The sequence below is a fragment of the Dysidea avara genome, chromosome 1, assembly GCF_963678975.1.
Source record: "Dysidea avara chromosome 1, odDysAvar1.4, whole genome shotgun sequence".
Classification (NCBI taxonomy): Eukaryota; Metazoa; Porifera; class Demospongiae; order Dictyoceratida; family Dysideidae; genus Dysidea; species Dysidea avara.
Window position 1 is genome coordinate 64,029,662 of NC_089272.1, and position 11,588 is coordinate 64,041,249.

An 11,588-nucleotide genomic window follows, 5' to 3' on the forward strand; every position below is an offset into this window, starting at 1 on the left:
CTCACAATAAACTTCGGACAAACTTCATAAGTTCCTTACAACACAGAGCAATAACATTAACTAGTTTAGGAAGATGTGGTACACCTAGCTGGATACCTGGTGAAAACATGTCACAAATCAAACTTGATGTGTGATCACTGACCAGAGAAATAAGAGGGATAATTGATAGTTTGAACATTGCCTAGTAATGGAGTTTCTTCTGTGGGCTCCTCATCACCTTGTTGCTATGAAGAGCATTAATAAGAAACAATTCACCAACAGGTGGTGTTCTTACAATCGATGCTCCTTTTGCAGTGACCTTGCTCATTTGATGACTTTGTTCCTCCAAAATTTTCAAGAAAACATCTTCCAAGTTCTACAATATAAACTTACAGTGTAAACACTATAGTAGAAACAACATCAACCTACAGTTACACCATATTGTGTAATAAGCCTTTCTGGTGGAGCTTCTGCTAGTAGTCTACCTGATCTCATTAGACCGACCTACATTAGGATGGGATTGGTACCCACATTTGGGACACATGTCAGAATAAGAGCATCTACAACTGACCCTATTGGCTTGTCTGGCTTCTTCAATGTAGTGAGTAGTAATAATAATGGTAGTGTTACCAGTTGAGGTGATCTCTAGTAAGTGTTCCCAGATCCTGTAATATAGTACATCCTAATTATTAGCTCTACTCAATTAATAGTCACAGTACTTTGCTCTCAATAAAGGATCCAGTCCAACAGTTGGTTCATCCAATATCAACAATGGTGGTTCATGAAGTAGAGCAACAGCTAATGACACACGTCTCTTCTGACCACCACTAGAGTGAGAGAAATACTTTACTTATCACAATGGTACTAGTGGTACTACAGTGGTAAGTTTACTATACAAATACAGCTGGATCTCTGAACTCTGATTATGTAAATGATAGGAGACTAAAGTACATCTGTCATCAACAGGTCCGTATAAGCTCTGTACATTAATCAATCAACCTATCCAAACAAACTTGCCTATCTGAGCACCGAACTTGTACAAGATGATTGGATAATGCAAGTCCAACAATAATTTTTCTTCAGGTAAGCAATCCTGTTAAACCCTTAATATTTAAGCTGTGTAAGGATAGCATTGGCATGAAATGATGGAAAATTAATGGCAAAATAGTGCTATTAAGAGTTTCATATGCATATAGACGGATTGTCTTTTTAGGCGTGGTCATTTTAACCGTAACTTTTCTGTAACACTCCGAGTTTTGCAGATCAAAAATGTATTACAGCCTATAGTGGTGACAAACATTTGGGTTAGTTTTAGCATGTTAGTGCTAGTCAGCTCTTAGTACGACAAGTACGTATGTTATTAGTATAAAGGTTGAGTTATAGCAGTATATTCATCGTGTAAGGCAAAAGGGACAATTCCTACCCAATGACTCATGAATCTTTGGTTTTAGGGGGCAGTGAAAACTCACTGAAAATATTCTTCATAAGACTTCATGACTACTTAGAATAATGAATTAAACTGTTACGTACCTTAGAATATTACGTGTTGCTTACTAAAAAAAGAGGTGCTTACAGTTATATCATTCATCAGGTCAGGTATCTATCTAGCACCTTGCTGGGAGGGGGCATGCCCCCAGACTGAGCCTAACCACTTTCACTTTTACTCTGTTGTCCCTGCTATTACTACTATTAATACCATACCTGTTTCACTGCCCATACAAAAGTCTCAATAGTAGCAGTGAAATTTATCCCGTATTTCACTGGTAGCAGTGAAAAAGTTGTAATTGCAATTTCATTGGCTAGAATTTATGTTAACAATTAGTGTTGACACATGTTTAGTACATAGTGACAAATTGCGTACATAGCAACGCTAATGCACAGCATGCATATATGCGAGTATGGTATTAACTGGGAATAGCATGGGTAGCAGTGAAATTTGGGATAAATACCACTCTTGTTGTATTGGAAATGGTAAATTTCCAATACAACACTCGTGATATTTATCCCAAATTTCACTGCTACCCATGCTATTACTAGTACAAACCACATAGTCCTACTATATTTGTTCAATATCTTAACAGTAATATTGTATACCAACTATAATACACTGACCTCAGTGTGCTGCACAGAACATCAGCTGTAGACAGATCAAGAAACTCTTTCAAAAATTCTGTCCGTTCCCTTATATATGTTAACTTCATCTGATAGAAAGTTCCAAAGTAGTATAACAATTCTCTCATTGTAAAGTTGTAAGCTATCGCCTCTTCCTGTAATGTCATTGATAGAACATGTCAACTTGAAATGATACCAGCTCACCTGAGGCATATAGCCTACTCCCTTTCCAGGTACACTGTGTCCCCTAGTCCCAGGGGGTTTACCCAGGATGAGGATGTGTCCTGATTGGATGGGTAAACGTCCCAGGACACAACGTAATAATGTGGTCTTGCCACACCCACTAGCACCAAGAAGACCATAACTACAAGGAGATAACCATTAAACCACATGTTATATTAAACACATACACAAGGTGTATAACTTATGTATTCATACAGGTCATACTAGCTACAAGTTAAACTCTGCAATAGTGTAAACTGAATTGGTCTGTCTGTTTACTTTCTTTGTCACTTACTTTCCTTGCAGAATCACTTCATATGATGAAGTGATTTTGGATCAAATTTCCTTGGACTAATTACCTATTTTAATAATTGCCTATTTTAAGAAGCATCTACGTGTGTGTCTTCCATATATCATGCATTTACAGCCTACAGACAAAAGAGCAAAAAATAACTTGTTTGCCCCACATCTCTGTGACGCTTTTTGCTTGAGTTGACAAATCAGAAACACAGCTGTTTTATCTCCATGCATTGAAGTAGCTACCTGCTGACTTTATAACTGTGTTCATATTTTTCTAGTACACTCTGGAGCTGTACTGAAGCATTTGTAAATATAATAACAGATGTGTCATGAGACTAGTGGTCTGGCCGCACGTATAGCAAGCTAACACCGATTAGAGTTATACAGATTGACTTATTTAAAAAATGCAACACTAGACAAGAAAGTCCTGAGAGTCACTAGACAAGAGTCAAGTCACAAGGCTAACTGATGGCGAGAGCTGACGAGCTTGAGAGATGATCAGTTATACGACACCTGCAAGTATAAATACATGTGATCATGCATTTAGTATCCTGAAGAATCCAAGATTTTATCAGAATTAAGACTCAAATTGTAATTGCAATATTATAACAGGGGATCCGATCAGTGAAAAGCAGTGGAACCCAATATATGCATCATTTATAAATACAAAAACACACACGCAACGAAAGTGACAAACACACTTAACATCTTTAAACAGGATGTAGGACCAGGTGTCCTACAGACCTTCAGGATTTGTGCTGTAAAGTAGTGCTGAAATGATTATTCGGATATTCGACTATTTGGTCGGCATGACACTATTTGATTCGTTAACATGCTATTCAAATATTCCTTAGCAGTGTAGTAAGCTGTGATCAGACGAATACAGCCAACTTAGAAGCTTGAGATTGGTACATTTTTACAGAAAAATTCCATTTTCAAAGAGATAGAAATAGCTCTCAGATTTTACCTTACTGCCCAACAAAGATGTCAATATTTATTCATGTATAAGGAATAATCAAATAATCGGTCATTTTGTTCACAACTATTAGTAAAAAGTGCTATTCGTTTCAGCACTACTGTAAAGCCTTAATTTAAAAAAAAAATACTGTAAGGTCACTCACTACGGTTCCTATGGATACATGTACTTGAAATTAACAAGGAGAAAGCATCCTGACCGTCTGGCAGACCACTGTAAGCGTTCGAGCGTTAATCAGATGGCTGCAGGTTCCAGGCTGCCTAGGTCCAGTCATGGATTTTTTTCTCCTTTCTCCACCTTTTCAAACATACTTTCTGTAACAAATTTAAACAGACCAGGAGTCCTACAGACCTTCAGCACTTGTGCTGTAAAGTCTTAATAAATAAATATCAATTAGCCAGATATATACTAGCTGTTCAGAATGGCTTCCCCTTTTAATGGAGTGCATCTGAACTTGTTTGTGCCTCTCCACTTGCCAAATTCTGGATCCAACCCTGTGTGTTACCAAATTTATAAACTCAATGAAACGCATGCAATTGTACATACTGAAGAAACTTATGTGGAGCCACACCCATCATTCAAGAATGTGTTTTGGTATTTGTAGGGAAACATGGAGCCACACCCACTTATCGGGTAATTAGTCTTGAGTCATGGAAGCCCATCGCTGCAGCTGGCAGTAGACCTGCGTATACAATTAGCTACACCAACCTTGATAATCTGTTAAAATATTCTTTGGTACCTACTACTCACTACTACTCACTACTACTTGCACATGATCCTTTTATGTAACCAAGGGGCTTGGGACTGAGAGACTTTTTAAAAATCTAGCTCTAGGTGCACACCACTGTTTTAATTATTAAACTGGGTCACATCTGGATTACTATTTGGGTCAGTTGGTCAGCAGTACTGACCCCAATACAATTCTGATGTGAGCACATTACTGATAACAGCAATAATAGTAGAGCAGCTTAGCTAGCAAAAATGAGCAAATTGTGCACTTTGTGCAGAAAGTATGCACATAGTACTCACCTACCATGAAGTGTATTTGAGAAGTGGAGCCATCGCAGATTTGACCTTTGGTATCCTCTACAGTTCATTTTATGCTAAAAAATAGTGACCTTTGTCTATATATCACCCATACAACACTAACTAGGTGCCAAATTGAAGATTTTCATCCAAGAAACAAGTTGATACTTGTTGCAAGCTCATAGCATATTCCATTTCAAAGTTATGGTAATTTTTACCACCAGCAAATTCATATAAATCCAACCGCCCACGCAATTACACTCTTCATCTACATTCTTGTTTGCCACTCAATTTTTGTAGATAATCATGAGCACTGCAGGTTACATATACAACCAAAAAGTGGAGATATCCAGGGGTGGGGCATGTACCCTCCTCTCTTGTGGTAGTTAAATACAAGTTCATAATTATACGTATTGTTATTAGCGCTTTACAGTGGCCAGCACTGAAGGTCTAACAGCAACATGTGCTGCAGTCTGTTGCTCTATCAACAATTTTAACGACAATGGGGTCCTGTAATAATTAATTTTTTTTTTTTTTTTTTTGGGGGGGGGGGGTGCTTTTTTACCCCCCTTTTACCCCCTATGATAAATGAACTCCTTAAATTATAAATCAAAATCTCAGTGAATACGTTAACAACAACTGTAATATTGAATGAAATGCATATATTTTTCCTGGTACAATAGCCCAGAACTGTACCTGAGAATACAAGCATGAGATAACTTCTCGTCATTCTCAGGTACTTTAGAGGTTGTAGCTGAGAATTCACCTGTGGGAGTCTAAAATATCCTGGTTGCATGGCATGCCTCTTTAGATGCCATATGTGTAAACTAGTTATGAACACAAAGATCTTTATACCATTGTCCCCCATTACTCTCACTGTGACTCCCCTGTAGTCATTTCCTAGATGAAGGTATGACTGATAGTACTGTTTCTAAAACCTGTATGCTAAATTTTTATTGCTGTGAAGCTTTGGAAAATAGTTTCTTTGAAGTCGTTGGCTTTTTAGCTACACTTGAAAACACGGAACACATTTAACTATATAGAACCAAATTGTGAAACACAAGTTGTCTAGTTGGTTATGCCCTCAGATTCCACCACATCTTGGGTGTGTGTCTCTCTAAAGGCAAATATATATGTAAGGGGATACAAGATGTAAGTATAGTTCATGACCATAATCTCCCTATAGTCAGTTCACAAAATTAGCTATCAATACGGTATGTTAGATAACATATAAGGTTTTAAGGTTTTTCAGCAAACGTGACTGATAGTAACATGTATAACCTTAGAGTTTTATGCATAAAAATATTATTGTTATATATAAATTATAGCCATAAACAACCTCAAATTTGAGTTTAATCTGATGACAAAACTATACATAAATTATGACATTTGTTGATTTATCTCACAGGAGTATTGTACATAACCTCTATGCCTCACTCCTGGATATCTTTCCATGTTTTGGCTGTATATATACCTGCAGTGCTCATGGTTAGATTTTAAAAAATTAAATGGCAAACAAAGAATGTAGATTAAGGGTGTAACTGCGTGGGCAGTTGACTTTATATGAATTTGCTGCTGGTAAAAATTACCACAACTTTGAAATGGAATATGCTATGAGCTTGCAACAAGTATCAACTTGTTTCTTGGATAAAGATCTTCAATTTGGCACCTAGTTTGAACAAATTGAGTGTTTTATGGGTGATATATAGACAAAGGTCACTATTTTTTAGTATGGAATAAAATGTAGGACAACAAAGGTCAAATCTGCGATGGCCCATATCTCAAAATACACTTCATGGTAGGTAGACACTATGTGCAAAGTTTCATACTTTCTGCACAAAGTGCACAAATATTTTGGTTAAGCCGCTCTAATATAATGAAATTTGAGGCAGTGTACGCACTAAGACCTGAAAAATGCATTGAAAACAAAAAGCCAATGAAAAAGTTTCATTGGATTTTCATTGATTTCCGATGATGAATATTGTATGAAAAGTGATTTTATGAAATGGGGTCTTTTGAGTTTTTCACAGCAGTGTAACTGGATGAAGTTTCTAGCTGATCTCTCTCCAGGGTTGCTTTTTGTAGCTGAACTCTCCACAGGGTGATTTGTTTGTAATTGATCTCTCTACAGGGTGGCTTTCTGTAGTGACGTGGGCCGGGTCCCGGGAGATAAGAAACACTTAATCATATTTGTCTAGAGGACTAATGGTGGCCATATAAAGTCCAAAAACAACTTACTTGCAGTAAAATAAGCCCTGCAAAGTTGTCAGAGGAACCAGAATACAAAGATTATCAGCTTACATTGATCCGAACTGCACTTCCATGTTGAGAGAGCGCAACACGTGGTAGGCGCCACGTCCTCTTCCATAGAACTTGTGTACCTGTCTAATTTGTAGCGCCAGTGAACCAGCAGACACGTTGTGATCCGATCGGGACTGTGAGGATTCCATCTGTAGTGGTGAGCTGTCAGTTGTTTCAGTTGTTCCGAGTTTCCGCTCAGGCGCTTACGTACCGGTAACTAGAATCAGTTTACGCATGCGCAGTTTACTGATGAATGCGAGCGTCAGTGCTTTTGTTTCTATGGCTATGCTTTCACGTAAATTCTGTTACTAGAGTCTGGGATTTGTTTAAAGATGCACAGTTGCTTTATTTGGTCAGCTACATCCAGGCCAGGGCTACTAAAAAGGGGGCTAGATGCAGCCAAAAGTAACTGACTTTGGCCCGGAGGATTGATTTTATCCTCAGAGTAGACTGAGTAGTTAGCAGAGCCGTTCTTTCCTACTGGAGCACACGTATGTACAGTAACAAAAACAATACAATACATAACCATACAACAACACACAAAAACAGACAAACATAAAATGAGAGAAATTACAAAGGTCCTTTGTGGACAGGGCTGCCCAGAGAAATTAAGGGGCCCAGGGCAAAGAGTCAAAGTGGGGCCCCAGGGTTAAGAAGGGTTCCACACTGAATCACAACTTCAGTATAGCTGTAAGTCGAAGACCAAAAAAAAAAAAGCCATTACATGCTGGCAATGACAATAACTACCCCTCACCAGCTATCTCTTTATTTATATAAGCTTGCTACACTGCTCCTCTGAAGAATACTGTGACTGCTTTATTAGAATATATAGGTATTGACTGCTCTATTAGAGTATATCTATCTTTCAAACTGGTACGGGGCAAAATGCCCCAGTTGCCCCCCTTGTGGGCGGCCCTGTTTGTGGAGGGTATAAAAAATCACTAGCTGGAAACAGTGGTGATTAATGAATTCCACCATGCAGAAGCAGATGACTGGATGTACTTCTTGGTGCTTGATAGATGGCAATTTAGCTATCAGGTTTGGCAAAACTGTCTTGAAGCGTGTGGTTGGGGATAATGGGTGGATTAAAAGTAACAGGTTTGCTATTGTAATGATAGTGGCAATACATGAGACATGATGATTTGAACATAATCTGATAGGAAATTGGTAGCCAATTACAATGTGAAGAGACATGATCATATTTCCTCAAACACTTTGCAATACAAATGGCTCCATTTTGTAAACACTGAAGACACACCACTTGTGCTTTATAAGGAATGATCCCCATATGGGTAGTGCATAGTCAATTCTAGATAGAATCAGGGACTCACAGTGAATGCTGAGCATGTACATATAAATAGTATGATGTCTTTTTTACACACATTATTTATTTGAGCTCTCCACTGCAATTTTTGTTGTCAAATATGATCATGATTCTGGGCTAGTTGTAAAAGCAGACTGAGATAGCAACCTGCACCTCAAAACACTCACGAGCTATTCTAATCTCTTTTGCAAACTATACATGTGTAGATATGTATACTATCTCACTTAAAAATACCAGAAGCAGAGGTGGATCCAGGGGGAGGGGTACAAACAGGCTAACTTGTAGGTGGCTGGGTCATTCTCTTGTTAGTTGCTGCATTTTTGAAGCAGAAAATAATCACCTCTTTGCAGTCTGTTGATTTTTAGCCTTTGTAGATGGTTGTGAAGTCTTAAGAGAAAAGCTTAGGTAAACCTCATGGATTTGGTGAATATGTAACTGATGGCACTGCTAGCTATTACATCTTGTGATGTTGTAAGGGACTTGGGAATAATGATTGACAATCAGTTAAAGTTTCACAATCATACCACCACAGTTGCCAAGAAAGTTAACAGACTACTAGCAGTTATTCACAAGATTTTTCAGTATTTTGACCATGTATAGTAGCTATGGGGATGAGGAAATTTTTGAAAAATATCACAAACTTGAAACTGGAGCAAAACACTGAAAAGTTGATTAAGGAAAAATAGCTATGTAAGGTGATTGGTGGGCCATTTTGTGAAGAAAAAAGGCTAGACTCCAGGCTCAGCTGCAGCTGTCTTGGCAATGGCGGATCCAGGATAGGGAATTTTGGGCAGATCCCCACCTCCCTCTCACCTTGTGGTGGAGTGATAATTCTTTTCATTATACTGTAATACTAAACTTTATGTCAGGCCAATATAACTCATAAAAATATACACATTTTACTAGAATTTATTACAAATTCACTTTACCCCAAAGTCAAACTAACTGTGAAATTGTGACCCAGCACCCACATGCGTATTAAGCGCCTCTAAAATAATTATTGTGTTGCTAAAACAGCTCTCAGTATTAGTGTTACAGGTGAAGAAGGCTCAAGGAGCCTGTAAAGCCTGATCTGTACAAAAAGAATTAACAAATTTGCAATTACATAGCAAAAACTTATATACAAAATAATTAACTAATTTGATAAAATATACCAGCTACTATCAAGAAAAGTTTTTAAATCATTGAGTGTGGGACTGTGGGTGCTTTAACTATGTAATTGGGTAACTGTTCCAGTCATTGATGGCTCGTACAGTGAAAAAAGTAGATCTCACTCTTGATGTTGCTTGAGGTTTAAATAACTTGGAATTTTGACTCCTAGTTGTTGATAAAGTTGCAGTAGTAAACAAATCTGATGTATCTAGACTGAAATGTCTGCATAATAGCTGGTAGAACATTATCATATCTCCACGCAGTCTATGGAATTTAAGTGATGGTAAGTTTAAAGCAGTGAGGTGATCATTGCACGTGCATTTTTTGAAGATCCTGGACCAATTTTGTGGCTCTTCTCTGTACTGATCTTGCTCTTGATCTAGAATGTATTGCGATCCCCAGATGATGTTAACATACTCTAACACTGGGTGGATATATGATTTATACAAGTTGATAAACGTAGTATGCTGAGCATGTTTACCAGAATGTTGATAATTACCACACATGCCTTTCTTCAACATGCTACATTTAAAGTTCTGAGAAAGGCATTAAATATATACTTAGTGTCAACCATGCATGATGTGTATCAAGTACCCATGTTTCCCCTCCTCCTACCTCCTGCTCTTAAACCAGGGCTAGTACATAGTAAAAACTGAGCAGTTTTAGCCTCTGCCTATATCTTCCAAAAGAAGAATGATTCCGGGTAAGACAAGGTCTAGCAGTTCTGTAATGAAGCCACTAAACTAGGTTGCAAAGAAATGGGAGAGTACAATATTGGATATTACAGTGCACTGCCGGATCTGTGCAGTTAACTGTACCCTGGTTGAATATGTGGAACAGTGGCCATACAATGGAATTGTATATGGATTGTCACTGCTACATCATCCAAAAGTCATACAGTTCATAGGTGTCTCTGTGGTGGGGAACAATGTGGCTACCAGTAGTAATGGCTATGACAATTGATCTCACTGAGTCATGTACTGGTGGTATTATAAACATGTCTATATGAAATATTTCAGCATTTATTCTAGGGTTATGGGGGGAGAAACTTAATTGGAATATATAACTTGTATCTGAGAGCATTTTGGTCGTTACAACAGTGTAGTTGTCACTCACAATTGCAATTTTTAGAGTGGAGACTGAAAATTGCTTATAATCTGCACAGATGGCAAGTGTGGCTAGCTACCATATTATAGACATTCACCCAGCTACCCCAGTTTGATTCCTTCCTAAAGGAGGAATCCTTACACGTTTCTGTTACTCATAATGTCCTGCAGTCATGATATCTTATAACTATAATACCAAGATCTCTCCCCAACAAACATTTCATTGACAGCACATTAATTATGTGGTAAAAATCAGTGATCTTGGCCCATGGGTGATATAAAGGGGCAGGAAGATTGAAAAACAATGACTAAAGTTCCAATGTTGTTCCATGCAAGAACCGTAATGTTGATTTTATACCACCGATAGTCTAGCAATTATTCCAGCTAATTACAGTCCTCCTATGAATGTGTTTTCGTTCTTGCTGAAATGGTCTCCACACTTTTAACCAAAGATTGCTTGAACCCCAAAACCAACGTCACATTGTATGGCATTATCTGAGTAACCAATTAATGGCATCAATCACTTTTTTTTATTCTTCACTACAACAGCACACACATGTATATACAAACTTGTGCAAATTGCACGTTTGTCTCAAAATTCTTGTGTAATCCTTGTTTCCCATACTTACCTGTTTTCCCCAAAAATTGTACTGTAATCACAGCATCTTTAAGGGAGATTGATAGCCAGTTATACAGGCTAGACTGAAAACTATCACCCAAACATTTTTTTAATGAAATGCTTTAGCAAACTAGTTATCACTGAAATTGCACATGTATAGCTACCTCTGACATAGGTAGCACACTATAGCTTTATTTTACTCATAACTCAGAATATCTTGATACGATATTAAATGACTTATATCAAGAGTTCATAATATTAAGAGAGGGAGGATATCAAACACTCAATATACCCTCTACAAAAGATGAAATTAATACCTTTCCTAATGTGGAGACAGGGCTGCCCACATTCCCCGGACCCCAGCCTGAAAGGGGCCCCAGGAATACCTGTTTAAAAGATTGATATACTCTAATAGAGCAGTCAGATCTAAATACTCTAATAGAGCAGTCACAGTATTCTTCAGAGGAGCAG